General features: G+C 39.9%; 12 non-coding genes and 2 pseudogenes across 12 annotated transcripts; all 14 read right to left on the reverse strand.

Moving 5' to 3' along the window:
* Positions 1 to 3,206: 3,206 nt before the first annotated feature.
* Positions 3,207 to 3,292, reverse strand: LOC123152354 (small nucleolar RNA snoR8a). Its single transcript, XR_006476127.1, has one exon. It is a non-coding gene; the product is annotated as a small nucleolar RNA snoR8a (small nucleolar RNA).
* A 255-nt stretch (positions 3,293 to 3,547) lies between these two features.
* Positions 3,548 to 3,645, reverse strand: LOC123151912 (small nucleolar RNA Z101). The gene has a single exon (XR_006475917.1). It is a non-coding gene; the product is annotated as a small nucleolar RNA Z101 (small nucleolar RNA).
* Positions 3,646 to 4,065: 420 nt separating this feature from the next.
* LOC123152025 (uncharacterized) lies at positions 4,066 to 4,146 on the reverse strand (annotated as a pseudogene).
* Positions 4,147 to 4,269: 123 nt separating this feature from the next.
* Positions 4,270 to 4,367, reverse strand: LOC123151965 (small nucleolar RNA Z101). The gene has a single exon (XR_006475963.1). It is a non-coding gene; the product is annotated as a small nucleolar RNA Z101 (small nucleolar RNA).
* A 464-nt stretch (positions 4,368 to 4,831) lies between these two features.
* LOC123151994 (small nucleolar RNA Z102/R77) lies at positions 4,832 to 4,917 on the reverse strand. Its single transcript, XR_006475972.1, has one exon. It is a non-coding gene; the product is annotated as a small nucleolar RNA Z102/R77 (small nucleolar RNA).
* A 70-nt stretch (positions 4,918 to 4,987) lies between these two features.
* On the reverse strand, positions 4,988 to 5,083 carry LOC123151855 (small nucleolar RNA Z101). The gene has a single exon (XR_006475897.1). It is a non-coding gene; the product is annotated as a small nucleolar RNA Z101 (small nucleolar RNA).
* A 238-nt stretch (positions 5,084 to 5,321) lies between these two features.
* LOC123151904 (small nucleolar RNA Z101) lies at positions 5,322 to 5,419 on the reverse strand. The gene has a single exon (XR_006475915.1). It is a non-coding gene; the product is annotated as a small nucleolar RNA Z101 (small nucleolar RNA).
* A 4,792-nt stretch (positions 5,420 to 10,211) lies between these two features.
* LOC123152361 (small nucleolar RNA snoR8a) lies at positions 10,212 to 10,297 on the reverse strand. Its single transcript, XR_006476131.1, has one exon. It is a non-coding gene; the product is annotated as a small nucleolar RNA snoR8a (small nucleolar RNA).
* A 254-nt stretch (positions 10,298 to 10,551) lies between these two features.
* Positions 10,552 to 10,649, reverse strand: LOC123151919 (small nucleolar RNA Z101). The gene has a single exon (XR_006475918.1). It is a non-coding gene; the product is annotated as a small nucleolar RNA Z101 (small nucleolar RNA).
* Positions 10,650 to 11,070: 421 nt separating this feature from the next.
* On the reverse strand, positions 11,071 to 11,151 carry LOC123152011 (uncharacterized; annotated as a pseudogene).
* Positions 11,152 to 11,273: 122 nt separating this feature from the next.
* On the reverse strand, positions 11,274 to 11,371 carry LOC123151955 (small nucleolar RNA Z101). The gene has a single exon (XR_006475927.1). It is a non-coding gene; the product is annotated as a small nucleolar RNA Z101 (small nucleolar RNA).
* A 464-nt stretch (positions 11,372 to 11,835) lies between these two features.
* On the reverse strand, positions 11,836 to 11,921 carry LOC123152000 (small nucleolar RNA Z102/R77). The gene has a single exon (XR_006475976.1). It is a non-coding gene; the product is annotated as a small nucleolar RNA Z102/R77 (small nucleolar RNA).
* Positions 11,922 to 11,993: 72 nt separating this feature from the next.
* On the reverse strand, positions 11,994 to 12,089 carry LOC123151869 (small nucleolar RNA Z101). Its single transcript, XR_006475904.1, has one exon. It is a non-coding gene; the product is annotated as a small nucleolar RNA Z101 (small nucleolar RNA).
* Positions 12,090 to 12,327: 238 nt separating this feature from the next.
* Positions 12,328 to 12,425, reverse strand: LOC123151887 (small nucleolar RNA Z101). Its single transcript, XR_006475909.1, has one exon. It is a non-coding gene; the product is annotated as a small nucleolar RNA Z101 (small nucleolar RNA).
* Between the last annotated feature and the right edge of the window lie 4,277 nt (positions 12,426 to 16,702).

Here is a 16,702-nt window from a genome sequence, read left to right on the forward strand (position 1 = left end):
CTTGTACAAATCTTCAGCTTGCCATTTACCAAATTCGCACGGCAACAATACCGGTCTCCAACAGTTCGCCAACACCACCAGCCAAGAAATAAAGCACAAACAACCACGCCAAGTAGACAACAATATCACTAGCCAGGCATATCAACAAACGGAGCACAAGTTGCCATTTCCTCTAGTAGTGCTTCCAAGTCTCCACTTATGGGGGCCACGGCACCGTCTTCGTCAATCTCCATGGCACCTACACCAAACAATCGGCCAAGCTCTCAGCAGAGGAAGTCACCAAATTAAGTAAAAACCTCAATCTGGGTTAGGGTAGATAAATAGATAGAAGTAATAAAGGAAAATACATACGCCGCAGTTAAAAAGACACCAAGGTGTGGGTGTGGTATCCTTGATTAACAGCAAAAGAAAAAGCATGATAATCTTTCTGCAAACAAGAATGAGATTCTAACAGCTCTTGACATCAAATGAGCTTTTATATTAGTGCCATTTCTGAGCTTTCTATATGAAAGCCTTTTCTAGCTATCAAGCTATCAGTAAAATAACAGTAGCTTCAGAACTATGCAAAAACACTAACTGACCACGCATGCATCCGAAACTGACAAGTGAGCTATGCAAACAGAACCAGATTGAAAAAAAAACTAAAAACAAATTGATCATGTTCCGTCTGCAAAGACCGCTGCCAAAACTGAATCTGTTCGTCTTCCCGCTCTAGAGCTTCTCTAAACAAGTAGTCTGCAGGTACAAATGAAGGGAAGAGAGAAGGAAGAAAGGCTAGTCCTCTCTCAATTGGTTCATGATGCATACGACAAAACCAAGATATGTGCCGTGAGATCAAGAACCCTCCACAAACGTCATAATGAACATGCCCCAACAACCCTTCCTGGGACGAATGAGAACTATGCTCCTAAAGTAACATGCAAGTGATTTACTTGATAAGTACACGTCAGATTACCTAGCTAGAACGGATCCAGAGGAACACCGATTCATTTAACTAGCTACCAACAAGCATTACCGAGCCCAATTGGGGCCATCAAGAGACCAAACAGAAAAGCTAAGTAGTCATTGCACACAGAGGCCATGACCCAGAGCTATACCATGGCTCGATGACCATGTGCACAAAGCAAGGGCAAGAGCAGAGAATGCCTTTAAAATGTTTGTAGTCGAGGCAGAACCACGCCATCAGGATAATTACCCTCTTGCTTAAGTAGTGTGTTTGTTCTTTCTACCACGTGGCTATCCGTAACAGAGCCCTCTTGAAAACTTGAGGAGAAAAAAATTGTGATTTTAGTAAGGGGAGGTACAAAACTAAAATATAGAGATGTGTGAAGAAAAAAATCGACTACAATATTATAGTCAAGTAAACATGCCAAGGTAGGTAAGATAGGACAAAGAACTTGTAGCCTTCTAGTAATATAGCTTCCACGTTCCAAATGAGAAGATGATCGATATAATGAACACCATTTAGGTGCAAATAGGCAAAGAATATCTGCTATGAGATGCAGTTTGATGCCAGTAGTAGATAAAGGATGCCAAAAGGCACTAATCATGATAAAGATCATGTTAGAGTAACATTTGATCTCAAGTAGTTGTATTATTTAACAGGATGCAAAACACAAATTGCAACCCTACAATAAATAGGAGCAATGCACAATGTGCAAGAATTTTGCCTTGTAGCAACAGCAGCATAAAGGTAACTATACATACATGACTCTGATCAATGGTCGCCCTTGTGCTTTTCTATATATGGCCGACAAGCTAGTAGAGTGGGAGTTATTTGGTTGTATGATCCTGAAGAAACAAAGGCGTGATGATCATCTTCCTCTGCTTCAGTTAGCCAACCGAGGGAATCAGGGAGGATAAATGTACGGCTTAAAATTAGACTCTGTCTGGGCAAACCCAGTTACAGATGTGTGCAAGCTGCTGGAGCCGGAGCGCAGCTATTAAATTGGACATGCATGCATTCAGTAAGTGAGTCGCCTCTGTTAGAAGAACTGCAACCTTGTAGCGAAATTATGAGCTGCTATATATTAACCTGGTTGTTCAACTTGTAAGCTGAAGAGGAACACATACGAGCTTGACCATGATAGAGATAGTCGAAAAAAATTACAACAGCAAAGCCAAAACTACTATAACAGAAGATGCAACAGCAAAGAAGAAGCATGAAGTGCAACAGAGCATTTCACTGGGAAGTTGTGATCTAACGAGCAGTGCTCCAAACTCTTCCGAAAATCAGGTTCTACTGCTAGCAGGTTAATGAATGTGCTATAATTTCATCATCATCCACAACATATCTTAGAAACGGGAAACCAGTGTAAACTAGCTAGAATTTTTGTATTGAGAAGATCACGAGGTAATCAAAATCAAAGACCTATGTAATTGAACAGTTCAATACACATGATGCAATGGATACATGAAGAATTATGAACAGCAACAGACCTTCATTGGCAAATTGACAAATCAAGTCCAAACTGATGCAATCATTTGATTTAATAGGCAGTGCTCCACGCTCTTCCACAAATCAAGTCCAACTTGATAGTAAACAAAGAGGACTAAATATTAAGAATCAAGAAAACCTCCAGATGTTCTTTAAGAAACTAAGAAGATTTCGCTAAAAGAAAGGCAGAACAGAGACACGAGGAATATCAGCAGAAGGATCAAATGGGACAATGGGCGGAGAGCGTTTTGATCAAGTGAACTCGGAATATTGTTGGTGAAACAACAGAATGGTTGTCAAGGAAAGAAGATGCCAGTTGTGACAAACAAGAAAGATGTATATACAAAGAAAACACTCCATTGCAAATTAGCGATTACAACCAAGAAAAGTTATGAAACCAGAAAAGCAGATTGAACAAGAACGAATGGTTTATAGGTGCTCAGAATCAACAGGTGTATAGGAGTCGTTCATGAGGATATCCCGTCAGTATGAGGTATGTTTTGTAACCATTGCACAATTGCAACCATCAGCAACAAGAATAAATCATTTACCAAATCACACGAGCTTAAAAATATTGAACTAGGAACACGAGTTTCAAGTCTTGGGGCTGGATAACACAACTCAAGTCAATTAAATATGAGCTCCAATGATGACATATAAGAAATTTCAATGGATCCAGGTAAGCATTTGGTTCAAACACAAAACAAACTTTACAGGAAATAAACACAAAAAACAATCATCCAATGAAGCCAGAAAAAGAATGGTTTGTTGGTGCTCAGATTCTATGGGTGTATAGGAGTCATTCACAGGGTTCTCCTGTCAGTATGAGGAATGTTTTATAAGCACTGCACCACAAATGGTTCAACTCGCTAAATCAAAAATACCAGAAGAATACTAGATAGGAAAAACACTAAAAAAATGTAAAAGAGCAGAGATTAAACTGCAATCTCGGAGCAGAGATCCATCTAGACATATTTTTGCTCCAAGCACCACCTGAGTTCTGAAAGTGACGCACACTGTTAATATGTTATTATCAGTATTGTTTCATCCTCACTGCGCTCAAACGCCACAAATGAAGAAACAAGAACACAACATAAGGGAATATTATCGAGGATGCATCAGATATCCAACGTTAAAAGGGTGTGACATCACAGAGACACCTCAGACGCAAATTACACATAAAACTTGTGTCTTCTCACCTGCATCAATATTGCTCTTCCAAGAAACAGAAACAAGAACAAGGAAAGACTAAATTCAAGAGAAACAAAGAATGACGGATAGGAAAAGAATGACAGGACTTGCAGCACAGCCCATGGCTATCCATTCCTGCATCCACATCCACAAACCCAACAGAAAATTCATTTTACTTGAGACTAAGCTCGGTTCTAATTTCAAAGCTAATAGCTTTGTGGTTTAATTTTAAACTGAACTAAATTAACTTCTCAGGAACTAACTAGGGACTATGATCAGGTTCGGTTTAGAATTCAGGCTATCAACCATGCAAATAAAACCAATAGGGAAATTAATTATTCAAAATAACCATCTCTTGAACACATGAAATTACTCTACCAAGAACTAAGCTAGAAAACAAAGCCAAGAAGAAAACAACTTTTTTTGTGGAAACGAGAGGATGATCAGATTCGGTTCAGTATTGAGGCCATCATATCAGCCAATCAAACCAATAGGAAAATTAACCTCATCTCTCGTCTTTTCCTTTTTCGTAGTAGTCCGAGTTCAAGCTACTGTAGCAATATTTACTGTCCATCTTTTTCAGCTCTGCTCCAGAAAAGAGAAAGGATAAACCAAATTTTTTTTTAACACAACAGTGAGGGCGGCTACATCAGATCTCCAAGGTGAGAAAGAATGTGACATCACAGAAATGCCTCAGATGGAAATTACCAATAATCTAGGGTCTCGTCGTCTTCATCCACTATGCCCATTTCAATTAGAAAACAAAGTTTCTATTTGAATTGATCTAATATTGCTTGTTTGTTCTTAAACTGTACTAAAATGATCTTTGGTAGAATTCTGCAACAAACACCACAATATCTTTGAAACAGGGAAAAAAGGGCAGCCCGGTGCATGTAGCTCCTGCTTGCGCAGGGTCCGGGGAATGGTCCGACCACTTTGGGTCTATAGTACGTAGCATTTCCCTACATTTCTGTAAGAGGTTTTTTCCGGGACTTGAACCCATGACCTCATGGTCGATAATCAGATAATGTTCAGTATTTAGGCAATCAAGTTGATCAATCAAACCAATAGGAAAATTAATCATCCGTCATCTTATCTCTGTCTATTTAACTAGCAAATAGATCTATTGAATAAATGAATGTACCATACAAATAGCAAATCTAATGAACATGATGAGGTGACCAAAAACAGGTCGGCTTTTTTTGATGATCATATTTGGTTCAGTATTTGGGCCATCATATCGGCCAATCGAAACAATAGGAAATTTAATCTCATTCATCATCTCATCTCTCGCCAATTAAAACCCAAAACAAAGGATTTTTTTAACAAAATTAGTAAGAACACGAAAGACAACTGAGGTGGATGCATCAGATCTCCAAGGTGAAAAAGAGTGACATCACATAAATGCCTCAGATGCAAATTAACCATAAACTTGAGTCTCCTCATCTGCATCGACAACGCTCCTTTCAACAACAAAAAAGAAACTTACAAACACATTAAAAGGAGAGACACTAGATTAACCGGCGAAGTATTCTTTCTACAAGAAAGAGAGAGAAACAGTATGGGATATTATCAGATGGAACCGATACATGATTCATTGGAAATCATATCATCCATCAACAATGCAAATATCCTCATCTCAGCCAAACGAATCAAAAATAGCAAGAAAAAACAAACAACGTGGATATTATCAAGGATGCAACAGATCTCCAAGGTGAAAATGGTCTGGCATCACAGAGAAGCCTCACACGCAAATTGCCCATAAAAATTATGTCTCCTCATCTACATCAACAATGCTCCTTGAAGAATTTAACAACAGCAAGAACAAGAATGAAATATAAATTTCAGATGCCAAGATCCCAAATAAATATCAAACCCTAACAAATACCATATACAGTAGTAGTACAGGGATCCTAAGTCGCACGCGCACCCCGCACGCGGATGGATGACCATCTCCCGTATATATAGACAAGAGAAGAGAAGAGAAGAGATGGCGACATGGTGGGGTGCAGCAGCTGCGTGCATGCTCAAATGGCCAAAGACAAGCCCATGCCCCGGACCCTTGCTCCCTCACTTGGCTGGTCAATGGCTGTCTCATGGGCATCCCTAGGCAACGTTGATAACCGAACCGGTCTCTTGCAATTTATCTCCTCCTTGTAATCAGCCTCCACGAGCTCACCCAACCCAGCTTTGCCTCGAGACTCGAGAGAGATAATGGCTAGTGTTCGTTGTAAGCTGCATGCAGGAGGCGAACCACCAGGCGGGGCATTAGTTACAGAAGTTGAACTGATCGATCGAGCACCAGATTAATTGTACTATGTTATGTCACCCAAAGAGATCCAACCACTGAAGAGAGGGAGGACGTAGTACAGATGAGATGGACGCCGCTAAGCATGGTACGTCACAGCAATATAATATAATGGCATCGATCGACGAGTGTGCTCGTGTGTGTTGGTTTGCTGCTGACTGGTTGGACATTTGTGCTGGCCTTTTTGTTTGATTTTGCTACTGAACAGATGGCTGTGGTTTGCTTCATGGATCGGCCAGGCAGCCACCTGTTTCTTCTTTCAGTTGCATAATACATCATTTGGTTACTGCTGGCAACAGCCACCTGTTCTCTTCTTTCTTTTGCATGTATATAATTTGGTTACTGCTGGCAACAATTCTATCGTCAAACTGAAGAATTTTATATATGCATTATGATGATGCCCGGGAAATCTACATTCACAATATGCATAGCGAGCCGCGACCAAATTCTTCTCGACTACTCCCTCCGTTCCTAAATATAACTCTTTGTAGAGATTTCACTATGGAGTGTAGATTCATTCATTTTACTCCGTATGTGGTCCACGGTGAAATCCCTCCAAAAACTTATATTTAGAAACGGAGCTTTAGATGCACTCCATAAAAAGAAAGGTTGATGATAAACAAGAACAAAATCTCTTATGTTGCAAAATAAATCACGCATGCATGCCTCCTCCAAACAGACAATTCAAGCCTTATTTAGCACACCACTCTCAACCATCGCAGCCAACAAAGACAACTCCGGTTCAATTTCGTAGCCAACAAAGCACAAACAGCTTGCTCATCTCGCCGTTTTATCTAGCGCCAACAACACAAAGAAAGATATTTTGGTGCCATTTACACCAGTCAACAACCAGCCAAGAATAGATGGCTAACGACTCACCCGACAAAAAGGAAACCTATATAGTTCCAGCCATTTAGTTACACCACCTCTACAACAATCACATTCATTACAACTTGGCCACGAAAGCAAGAAACAATCAACTAGCGAGGAAAAAATTCTTTATCTACAGCTTGCTTGCCATTTCATTTCAACACTAGCTAGTTCTACAACACTGGCACTGAGAACCAGATCTTAAGCTTGTACAAATCTTCAGCTTGCCATTTACCAAATTCGCACGGCAACAATACCGGTCTCCAACAGTTCACCAACACCACCAGCCAAGAAATAAAGCACAAACAACCACGCCAAGTAGACAACAATATCACTAGCCAGGCATATCAACAAACGGAGCACAAGTTGCCATTTCCTCTAGTGCTTCCAAGTCTCCACTTATGGGGGCCACGACACCGTCTTCGTCAATCTCCATGGCACCTACACCAAACAATCGGCCAAGCTCTCAGCAGAGGAAGTCACCAAATTAAGTAAAAACCTCAATCTGGGTTAGGGTAGATAAATAGATAGAAGTAATAAAGGAAAATACACACGCAACAGTTAAAAAGACACCAAGGTGTGGGTGTGGTATCCTTGATTAACAGCAAAAGAAAAAGCATGATAATCTTTCTGCAAACAAGAATGAGATTCTAACAGCTCTTGACATCAAATGAGCTTTTATATTAGTGCCATTTCTGAGCTTTCTATATGAAAGCCTTTTCTAGCTATCAAGCTATCAGTAAAATAACAGTAGCTTCAGAACTATGCAAAAACACTGACTGACCACGCATGCATCCGAAACTGACAAGTGAGCTATGCAAACAAAATCAGATTGAAAAAAACTAAAAACAAATTGATCATGTTCCGTCAGCAAAGACCGCTGCCAAAACTGAATCTGTTCGTCTTCCCGCTCTAGAGCTTCTCTAAACAAGTAGTCTGCAGGTACAAATGAATGGAAGAGAGAAGGAAGAAAGGCTAGTCCTCTCTCAATTGGTTCATGATGCATACGACAAAACCAAGATATGTGCCGTGAGATCAAGAACCCTCCACAAACGTCATAATGAACATGCCCCAACAACCCTTCCTGGGACGAATGAGAACTATGCTCCTAAAGTAACATGCAAGTGATTTACTTGATAAGTACACGTTAGATTACCTAGCTAGAACGGATCCAGAGGAACACCGATTCATTTAACTAGCTACCAACAAGCATTACCGAGCCCAATTGGGGCCATCAAGAGACCAAACAGAAAAGCTAAGTAGTCATTGCACACAGAGGCCATGACCCAGAGCTATACCATGGCTCGATGACCATGTGCACAAAGCAAGGGCAAGAGCAGAGAATGCCTTTAAAATGTTTGTAGTCGAGGCAGAACCACGCCATCAGGATCATTACCCTCTTGCTTAAGTAGTGTGTTTGTTCTTTCTACCACGTGGCTATCCGTAACAGAGCCCTCTTGAAAACTTGAGGAGAAAAAAATTGTGATTTTAGTAAGGGGAGGTACAAAACTAAAATATAGAGATGTGTGAAGAAAAAAATCGACTACAATATTATAGTCAAGTAAACATGCCAAGGTAGGTAAGATAGGACAAAGAACTTGTAGCCTTCTAGTAATATAGCTTCCACGTTCCAAATGAGAAGATGATCGATATAATGAACACCATTTAGGTGCAAATAGGCAAAGAATATCTGCTATGAGATGCAGTTTGATGCCAGTAGTAGATAAAGGATGCCAAAAGGCACTAATCATGATAAAGATCATGTTAGAGTAACATTTGATCTCAAGTAGTTGTATTATTTAACAGGATGCAAAACACAAATTGCAACCCTACAATACATAGCAGCAATGCACAATGTGCAAGAATTTTGCCTTGTAGCAACAGCAGCATAAAGTTAACTATACATACATGACTCTGATCAATGGTCGCCCTTGTGCTTTTCTATATATGGCCGACAAGCTAGTAGAGTGGGAGTTATTTGGTTGTATGATCCTGAAGAAACAAAGGCGTGATGATCATCTTCCTCTGCTTCAGTTAGCCAACCGAGGGAATCAGGGAGGATAAATGTACGGCTTAAAACTAGACTCTGGCTGGGCAAACCCAGTTACAGATGTGTGCAAGCTGCTGGAGCCGGAGCGCAGCTATTAAATTGGACATGCATGCATTCAGTAAGTGAGTCGCCTCTGTTAGAAGAACTGCAACCTTGTAGCGAAATTATGAGCTGGTATATATTAACCTGGTTGTTCAACTTGTAAACTGAAGAGGAACACATACGAGCTTGACCATGATAGAGATAGTCAAAAAAATTATAACAGCAAAGCCAAAACTACTATAACAGAAGATGCAATAGCAAAGAAGAAGCATGAAGTGCAACAGAGCATTTCGCTGGGAAGTTGTGATCTAACGAGCAGTGCTCCTAACTCTTCCGAAAATCAGGTTCTACTGCTAGCAGGTTAATGAATGTGCTATAATTTCATCATCATCCACAACATATCTTAGAAACGGGAAACCAGTGTAAACTAGCTAGAATTTTTGTATTGAGAAGATCACGAGGTAATCAAAATCAAAGACCTATGTAACTGAACAGTTCAATACACATGATGCAATGGATACATGAAGAATTATGAACTGCAACAGACCTTCATTGGCAAATTGACAAATCAAGTCCAAACTGATGCAACCATTTGATTTAATAGGCAGTGCTCCACGCTCTTCCACAAATCAAGTCCAACTTGATAGTAAACAAAGATGACTAAATATTAAGAATCAAGAAAACCACTAGATGTTCTTTAAGAAAAAAGAAGATTTCGCTAAAAGAAAGGCAGAACAGAGACACAAGGAATATCAGCAGAAGGATCAAATGGGACAATGGGCGGAGAGCGTTTTGATCAAGTGAACTCGGAATATAGTTGGTGAAACAACAGAATGGTTGTCAAGGAAAGAAGATGCCAGTTGTGACAAACAAGAAAGATGTATATACAAAGAAAACACTCCATTGCAAATTAGCGATTACAACCAAGAAAAGTTATGAAACCAGAAAAGCAGATTGAACAAGAACGAATGGTTTATAGGTGCTCAGAATCAACAGGTGTATAGGAGTCGTTCATGAGGATATCCCGTCAGTATGAGGTATGTTTTGTAACCATTGCACAATTGCAACCACCAGCAACAAGAATAAATCATTTACCAAATCACACGAGCTTAAAAATATTGAACTAGGAACATGAGTTTCAAGTCTTGGGGCTGGATAACACAACTCAAGTCAATTAAATATGAGCTCCAATGATGACATATAAGAAGTTTCAATGGATCCAGGTAAGCATTTGGTTCAAATACAAAACAAACTTTACAGGAAATAAACACAAAAAACAATCATCCAATGAAGCCAGAAAAAGAATGGTTTGTTGGTGCTCAGATTCTATGGGTGTATAGGAGTCATTCACAGGGTTCTCCTGTCAGTATGAGGAATGTTTTATAAGCACTGCACCACAAATGGTTCAACTCGCTAAATCAAAAATACCAGAAGAATACTAGATAGGAAAAACATTAAAAAATGTAAAAGAGCAGAGATTAAACTGCAATCTCGGAGCAGAGATCCATCTAGACATATTTTTGCTCCAAGCACCACCTGAGTTCTGAAAGTGACGCACACTGTTAATATGTTATTATCAGTATTGTTTCATCCTCACTGCGCTCAAACGCCACAAATGAAGAAACAAGAACACAACATAAGGGAATATTATCGAGGATGCATCAGATATCCAACGTTAAAAGGGTGTGACATCACAGAGACACCTCAGACGCAAATTACACATAAAACTTGTGTCTTCTCACCTGCATCAATATTGCTCTTCCAAGAAACAGCAACAAGAACAAGGAAAGACTAAATTCAAGAGAAACAAAGAATGACAGATAGGAAAAGAATGACAGGACTTGCAGCACAGCCCATGGCTATCCATTCCTGCATCCACATCCACAAACCCAACAGATAATTCATTTTACTTGAGACTAAGCTCGGTTCTAATTTCAAAGCTAATAGCTTTGTGGTTTAATTTTAAACTGAACTAAATTAACTTCTCAGGAACTAACTAGGGACTATGATCAGGTTTGGTTTAGATTTCAGGCTATCGACCATGCAAATAAAACCAATAGGGAAATTAATTACTCAAAATAACCATATCTTGAACACATGAAATTACTGTACCAAGAACTAAGCTAGAAAACAAAGCCAAGAAGAAAACAACTTTTTTTTGTGGAAACGAGAGGATGATCAGATTTGGTTCAGTATTGAGGCCATCATATCAGCCAATCAAACCAATAGGAAAATTAACCTCATCTCTCGTCTTTTCCTTTTTCGTAGTAGTCCGAGTTCAAGCTACTGTAGCAATATTTACTGTCCATCTTTTTCAGCTCTGCTCCAGAAAAGAGAAAGGATAAACCAAATTTTTTTTAACACAACAGTGAGGGCGGCTGCATCAGATTTCCAAGGTTAGAAAGAATGTGACATCACAGAAATGCCTCAGATGGAAATTACCAATAATCTAGGGTCTCGTCATCTGCATCCACTATGCCCATTTCAATTAGAAAACAAAGTTTCTATTTGAATTGATCTAACATTGCTTGTTTGTTCTTAAACTGTACTAAAATGATCTTTGGTAGAATTCTACAACAAACACCACAATATCTTTGAAACAGGGAAAAAAGGGCAGCCCGGTGCATGTAGCTCCTGCTTGCGCAGGGTCTGGGGAATGGTCCGACCACTTTGGGTCTATAGTACGTAGCATTTCCCTACATTTCTGTAAGAGGTTGTTTTCGGGACTTGAACCCATGACCTCATGGTCGATAATCAGATTATGTTCAGTATTTAGGCAATCAAGTTGATCAATCAAACCAATAGGAAAATTAATCATCCGTCATCTTATCTCTGTCTATTTAACTAGCAAATAGATCTATTGAATAAATGAATGTACCATATAAATAGCAAATCTAATGAACATGATGAGGTGACCAAAAATAGGTCGGCTTTTTTTGATGATCATATTTGGTTCAGTATTTGGGCCATCATATCGGCCAATCGAAACAATAGGAAATTTAATCTCATTCATCATCTCATCTCTCGCCAATTAAAACCCAAAACAAAGGATTTTTTTAACAAAATTAGTAAGAACACGAAAGACATGACTGAGGTGGATGCATCAGATCTCCAAGGTGAAAAAGAGTGACATCACATAAATGCCTCAGATGCAAATTAACCATAAACTTGAGTCTTCTCATCTGCATCGACAACGCTCCTTTCAACAACAAAAAAGAAACTTACAAACACATTAAAAGGAGAGACACTAGATAAACCGGCGAAGTATTCTTTCTACAAGAAAGCAAGAGAAACAGTATGGGATTTTATCAGATGGAACCAATGCATGATTCATTGGAAATCATATCATCCATCAACAATGCAAATATCCTCATCTCACCCAAACGAATCAAAAATAGCAAGAAAAAACAAACAACGTGGATATTATCAAGGATGCAACAGATCTCCAAGGTGAAAATGGTCTGGCATCACAGAGAAGCCTCAGACGCAAATTACCCATAAAAATTATGTCTCCTCATCTACATCAACAATGCTCCTTGAAGAAACAACATCAAGAACAAGAATAAAATATAAATTTCAGATGCCAAGATCCCAAATAAATATCAAACCCTAACAAATACCATATACAGTAGTAGTACAGGGATCCTAAGTCGCACGGGCACCCCGCACGCGGATGGATGACCATCTCCCGTATATATAGACAAGAGAAGAGAAGAGAAGAGATGACGACATGGTGGGGTGCAGCAGCTGCGTGCGTGCTCAAATGGCCAAAGACAAGCCCATGCCCCGGACCCTTGCTCCCTCACTTGGCTGGTCAATGGCTGTCTCATGGGCATCCCTAGGCAACGTTCATAACCGAACCGGTCTCTTGCAATTTATCTCCTCCTTGTAATCAGCCTCCACGAGCTCACCCAACCCAGCTTTGCCTCGAGACTCGAGAGAGATAATGGCTAGTGTTCGTTGTAAGCTGCATGCAGGAGGCGAACCACCAGGCGGGGCATTAGTTACAGAAGTTGAACTGATCGATCGAGCACCAGATTAATTGTACTATGTTATGTCACCCAAAGAGATCCAACCACTGAAGAGAGGGAGGACGTAGTACAGATGAGATGGACGCCGCTAAGCATGGTACGTCACAGCAATATAATATAATGGCATCGATCGACGAGTGTGCTCGTGTGTGTTGGTTTGCTGCTGACTGGTTGGACATTTGTGCTGGCCTTTTTGTTTGATTTTGCTACTGAACAGATGGCTGTAGTTTGCTTCATGGATCGGCCAGGCAGCCACCTGTTTCTTCTTTCAGTTGCATAATACATCATTTGGTTACTGCTGGCAATAGCCACCTGTTCTCTTCTTTCTTTTGCATGTATATAATTTGGTTACTGCTGGCAACAATTCTGTCGTCAAACTGAAGAATTTTATATATGCATTATGATGATGCCCGGGAAATCTACATTCACAATATGCATAGCGAGCCGCGACCAAATTCTTCTCGACTACTCCCTCTGTTCCTAAATATAACTCTTTGTAGATATTTCACTATGGAGTGTAGATTCATTCATTTTACTCCGTATGTGGTCCACGGTGAAATCCCTCCAAAAACTTATATTTAGAAACGGAGCTTTAGATGCACTCCATAAAAAGAAAGGTTGATGATAAACAAGAACAAAATCTCTTATGTTGCAAAATAAATCACGCATGCATGCCTCCTCCAAACAGACAATTCAAGCCTTATTTAGCACACCACTCTCAACCATCGCAGCCAACAAAGACAACTCCGGTTCAATTTCGCAGCCAACAAAGCACAAACAGCTTGCTCATCTCGCCGTTTTATCTAGCGCCAACAACACAAAGAAAGATATTTTGGTGCCATTTACACCAGTCAACAACCAGCCAAGAATAGATGGCTAACGACTCACCCGACAAAAAGGAAACCTATATAGTTCCAACCATTTAGTTACACCACCTCTACAACAATCACATTCATTACAACTTGGCCACGAAAGCAAGAAACAATCAACTAGCGAGGAAAAAATTCTTTATCTACAGCTTGCTTGCCATTTCATTTCAACACTAGCTAGTTCTACAACACTGGCACTGAGAACCAGATCTTAAGCTTGTACAAATCTTCAGCTTGCCATTTACCAAATTCGCATGGCAACAATACCGGTCTCCAACAGTTCGCCAACACCACCAGCCAAGAAATAAAGCACAAACAACCACGCCAAGTAGACAACAATATCACTAGCCAGGCATATCAACAAACGGAGCACAAGTTGCCATTTCCTCTAGTGCTTCCAAGTCTCCACTTATGGGGGCCACGGCACCGTCTTCGTCAATCTCCATGGCACCTACACCAAACAATCGGCCAAGCTCTTAGCAGAGGAAGTCACCAAATTAAGTAAAAACCTCAATCTGGGTTAGGGTAGATAAATAGATAGAAGTAATAAAGGAAAATACATACGCAGCAGTTAAAAAGACACCAAGGTGTGGGTGTGGTATCCTTGATTAACAGCAAAAGAAAAGGCATGATAATCTTTCTACAAACAAGAATGAGATTCTAACAGCTCTTGACATCAAATGAGCTTTTATATTAGTGCCATTTCTGAGCTTTCTATATGAAAGCCTTTTCTAGCTATCAAGCTATCAGTAAAATAACAGTAGCTTCAGAACTATGCAAAAACACTGACTGACCACGCATGCATCCGAAACTGACAAGTGAGCTATGCAAACAAAACCAGATTGAAAAAAACTAAACACAAATTGATCATGTTCCGTCAGCAAAGACCGCTGCCAAAACTGAATTTGTTCGTCTTCCCGCTCTAGAGCTTCTCTAAACAAGTAGTCTGCAGGTACAAATGAATGGAAGAGAGAAGGAAGAAAGGCTAGTCCTCTCTCAATTGGTTCATGATGCATACGACAAAACCAAGATATGTGCCATGAGATCAAGAACCCTCCACAAACGTCATAATGAACATGCCCCAACAACCCTTCCTGGGACGAATGAGAACTATGCTCCTAAAGTAACATGCAAGTGATTTACTTGATAAGTACACGTCAGATTACCTAGCTAGAACGGATCCAGAGGAACACCGATCCATTTAACTAGCTACCAACAAGCATTACCGAGCCCAATTTGGGCCATCAAGAGACCAAACAGAAAAGCTAAGTAGTCATTGCACACAGAGGCCATGACCCAGAGCTATACCATGGCTCGATGACCATGTGCACAAAGCAAGGGCAAGAGCAGAGAATGCCTTTAAAATGTTTGTAGTCGAGGCAGAACCACGCCATCAGGATCATTACCCTCTTGCTTAAGTAGTGTGTTTGTTCTTTCTACCACGTGGCTATCCGTAACAGAGCCCTCTTGAAAACTTGAGGAGAAAAAAATTGTGATTTTAGTAAGGGGAAGTACAAAACTAAAATATAGAGATGTGTGAAGAAAAAAATCGACTACAATATTATAGTCAAGTAAACATGCCAAGGTAGGTTAGATAGGACAAACAACTTGTAGCCTTCTAGTAATATAACTTCCACGTTCCAAATGAGAAGATGATCGATATAATGAACACCATTTAGGTGCAAATAGGCAAAGAATATCTGCTATGAGATGTAGTTTGATGCCAGTAGTAGATAAAGGATGCCAAAAGGCACTAATCATGATAAAGATCATGTTAGAGTAACATTTGATCTCAAGTAGTTGTATTATTTAACAGGATGCAAAACACAAATTGCAACCCTACAATACATAGCAGCAATGCACAATGTGCAAGAATTTTGCCTTGTAGCAACAGCAGCATAAAGGTAACTATACATACATGACTCTGATCAATGGTCGCCCTTGTGCTTTTCTATATATGGCCGACAAGCTAGTAGAGTGGGAGTTATTTGGTTGTATGATCCTGAAGAAACAAAGGCGTGATGATCATGTTCCTCTGCTTCAGTTAGCCAACCGAGGGAATCAGGGAGGATAAATGTACGGCTTAAAACTAGACTCTGGCTGGGCAAACCCAGTTACAGATGTGTGCAAGCTGCTGGAGCCGGAGCGCAACTATTAAATTGGACATGCATGCATTCAGTAAGTGAGTCGCCTCTGTTAGAAGAACTGCAACCTTGTAGCGAAATTATGAGCTGGTATATATTAACCTGGTTGTTCAACTTGTAAACTGAAGAGGAACACATACGAGCTTGACCATGATAGAGATAGTCGAAAAAAAATTACAACAGCAAAGCCAAAACTATTATAACAGAAGATGCAACAGCAAAGAAGAAGCATGAAGTGCAACAGAGCATTTCGCTGGGAAGTTGTGATCTAACGAGCAGTGCTCCTAACTCTTCCGAAAATCAGGTTCTACTGCTAGCAGGTTAATGAATGTGCTATAATTTCATCATCATCCACAACATATCTTAGAAACGGGAAACCAGTGTAAACTAGCTAGAATTTTTGTATTGAGAAGATCACGAGGTAATCAAAATCAAAAACCTATGTAACTGAACAGTTCAATACACATGATGCAATGGATACATGAAGAATTATGAACTGCAACAGACCTTCATTGGCAAATTGACAAATCAAGTCCAAACTGATGCAACCATTTGATTTAATAGGCAGTGCTCCACGCTCTTCCACAAATCAAGTCCAACTTGATAGTAAACAAAGAGGACTAAATATTAAGAATCAAGAAAACCACCAGATGTTCTTTAAGAAACTAAGAAGATTTTGCTAAAAGAAAGGCAGAACAGAGACACAAGGAATATCAGCAGAAGGATCAAATGGTACAATGGGCGGAGAGCGTTTTGATCA

This window comes from Triticum aestivum, chromosome 1B (assembly GCF_018294505.1).
Source record: "Triticum aestivum cultivar Chinese Spring chromosome 1B, IWGSC CS RefSeq v2.1, whole genome shotgun sequence".
Lineage (NCBI taxonomy): Eukaryota > Viridiplantae > Streptophyta > Magnoliopsida > Poales > Poaceae > Triticum > Triticum aestivum.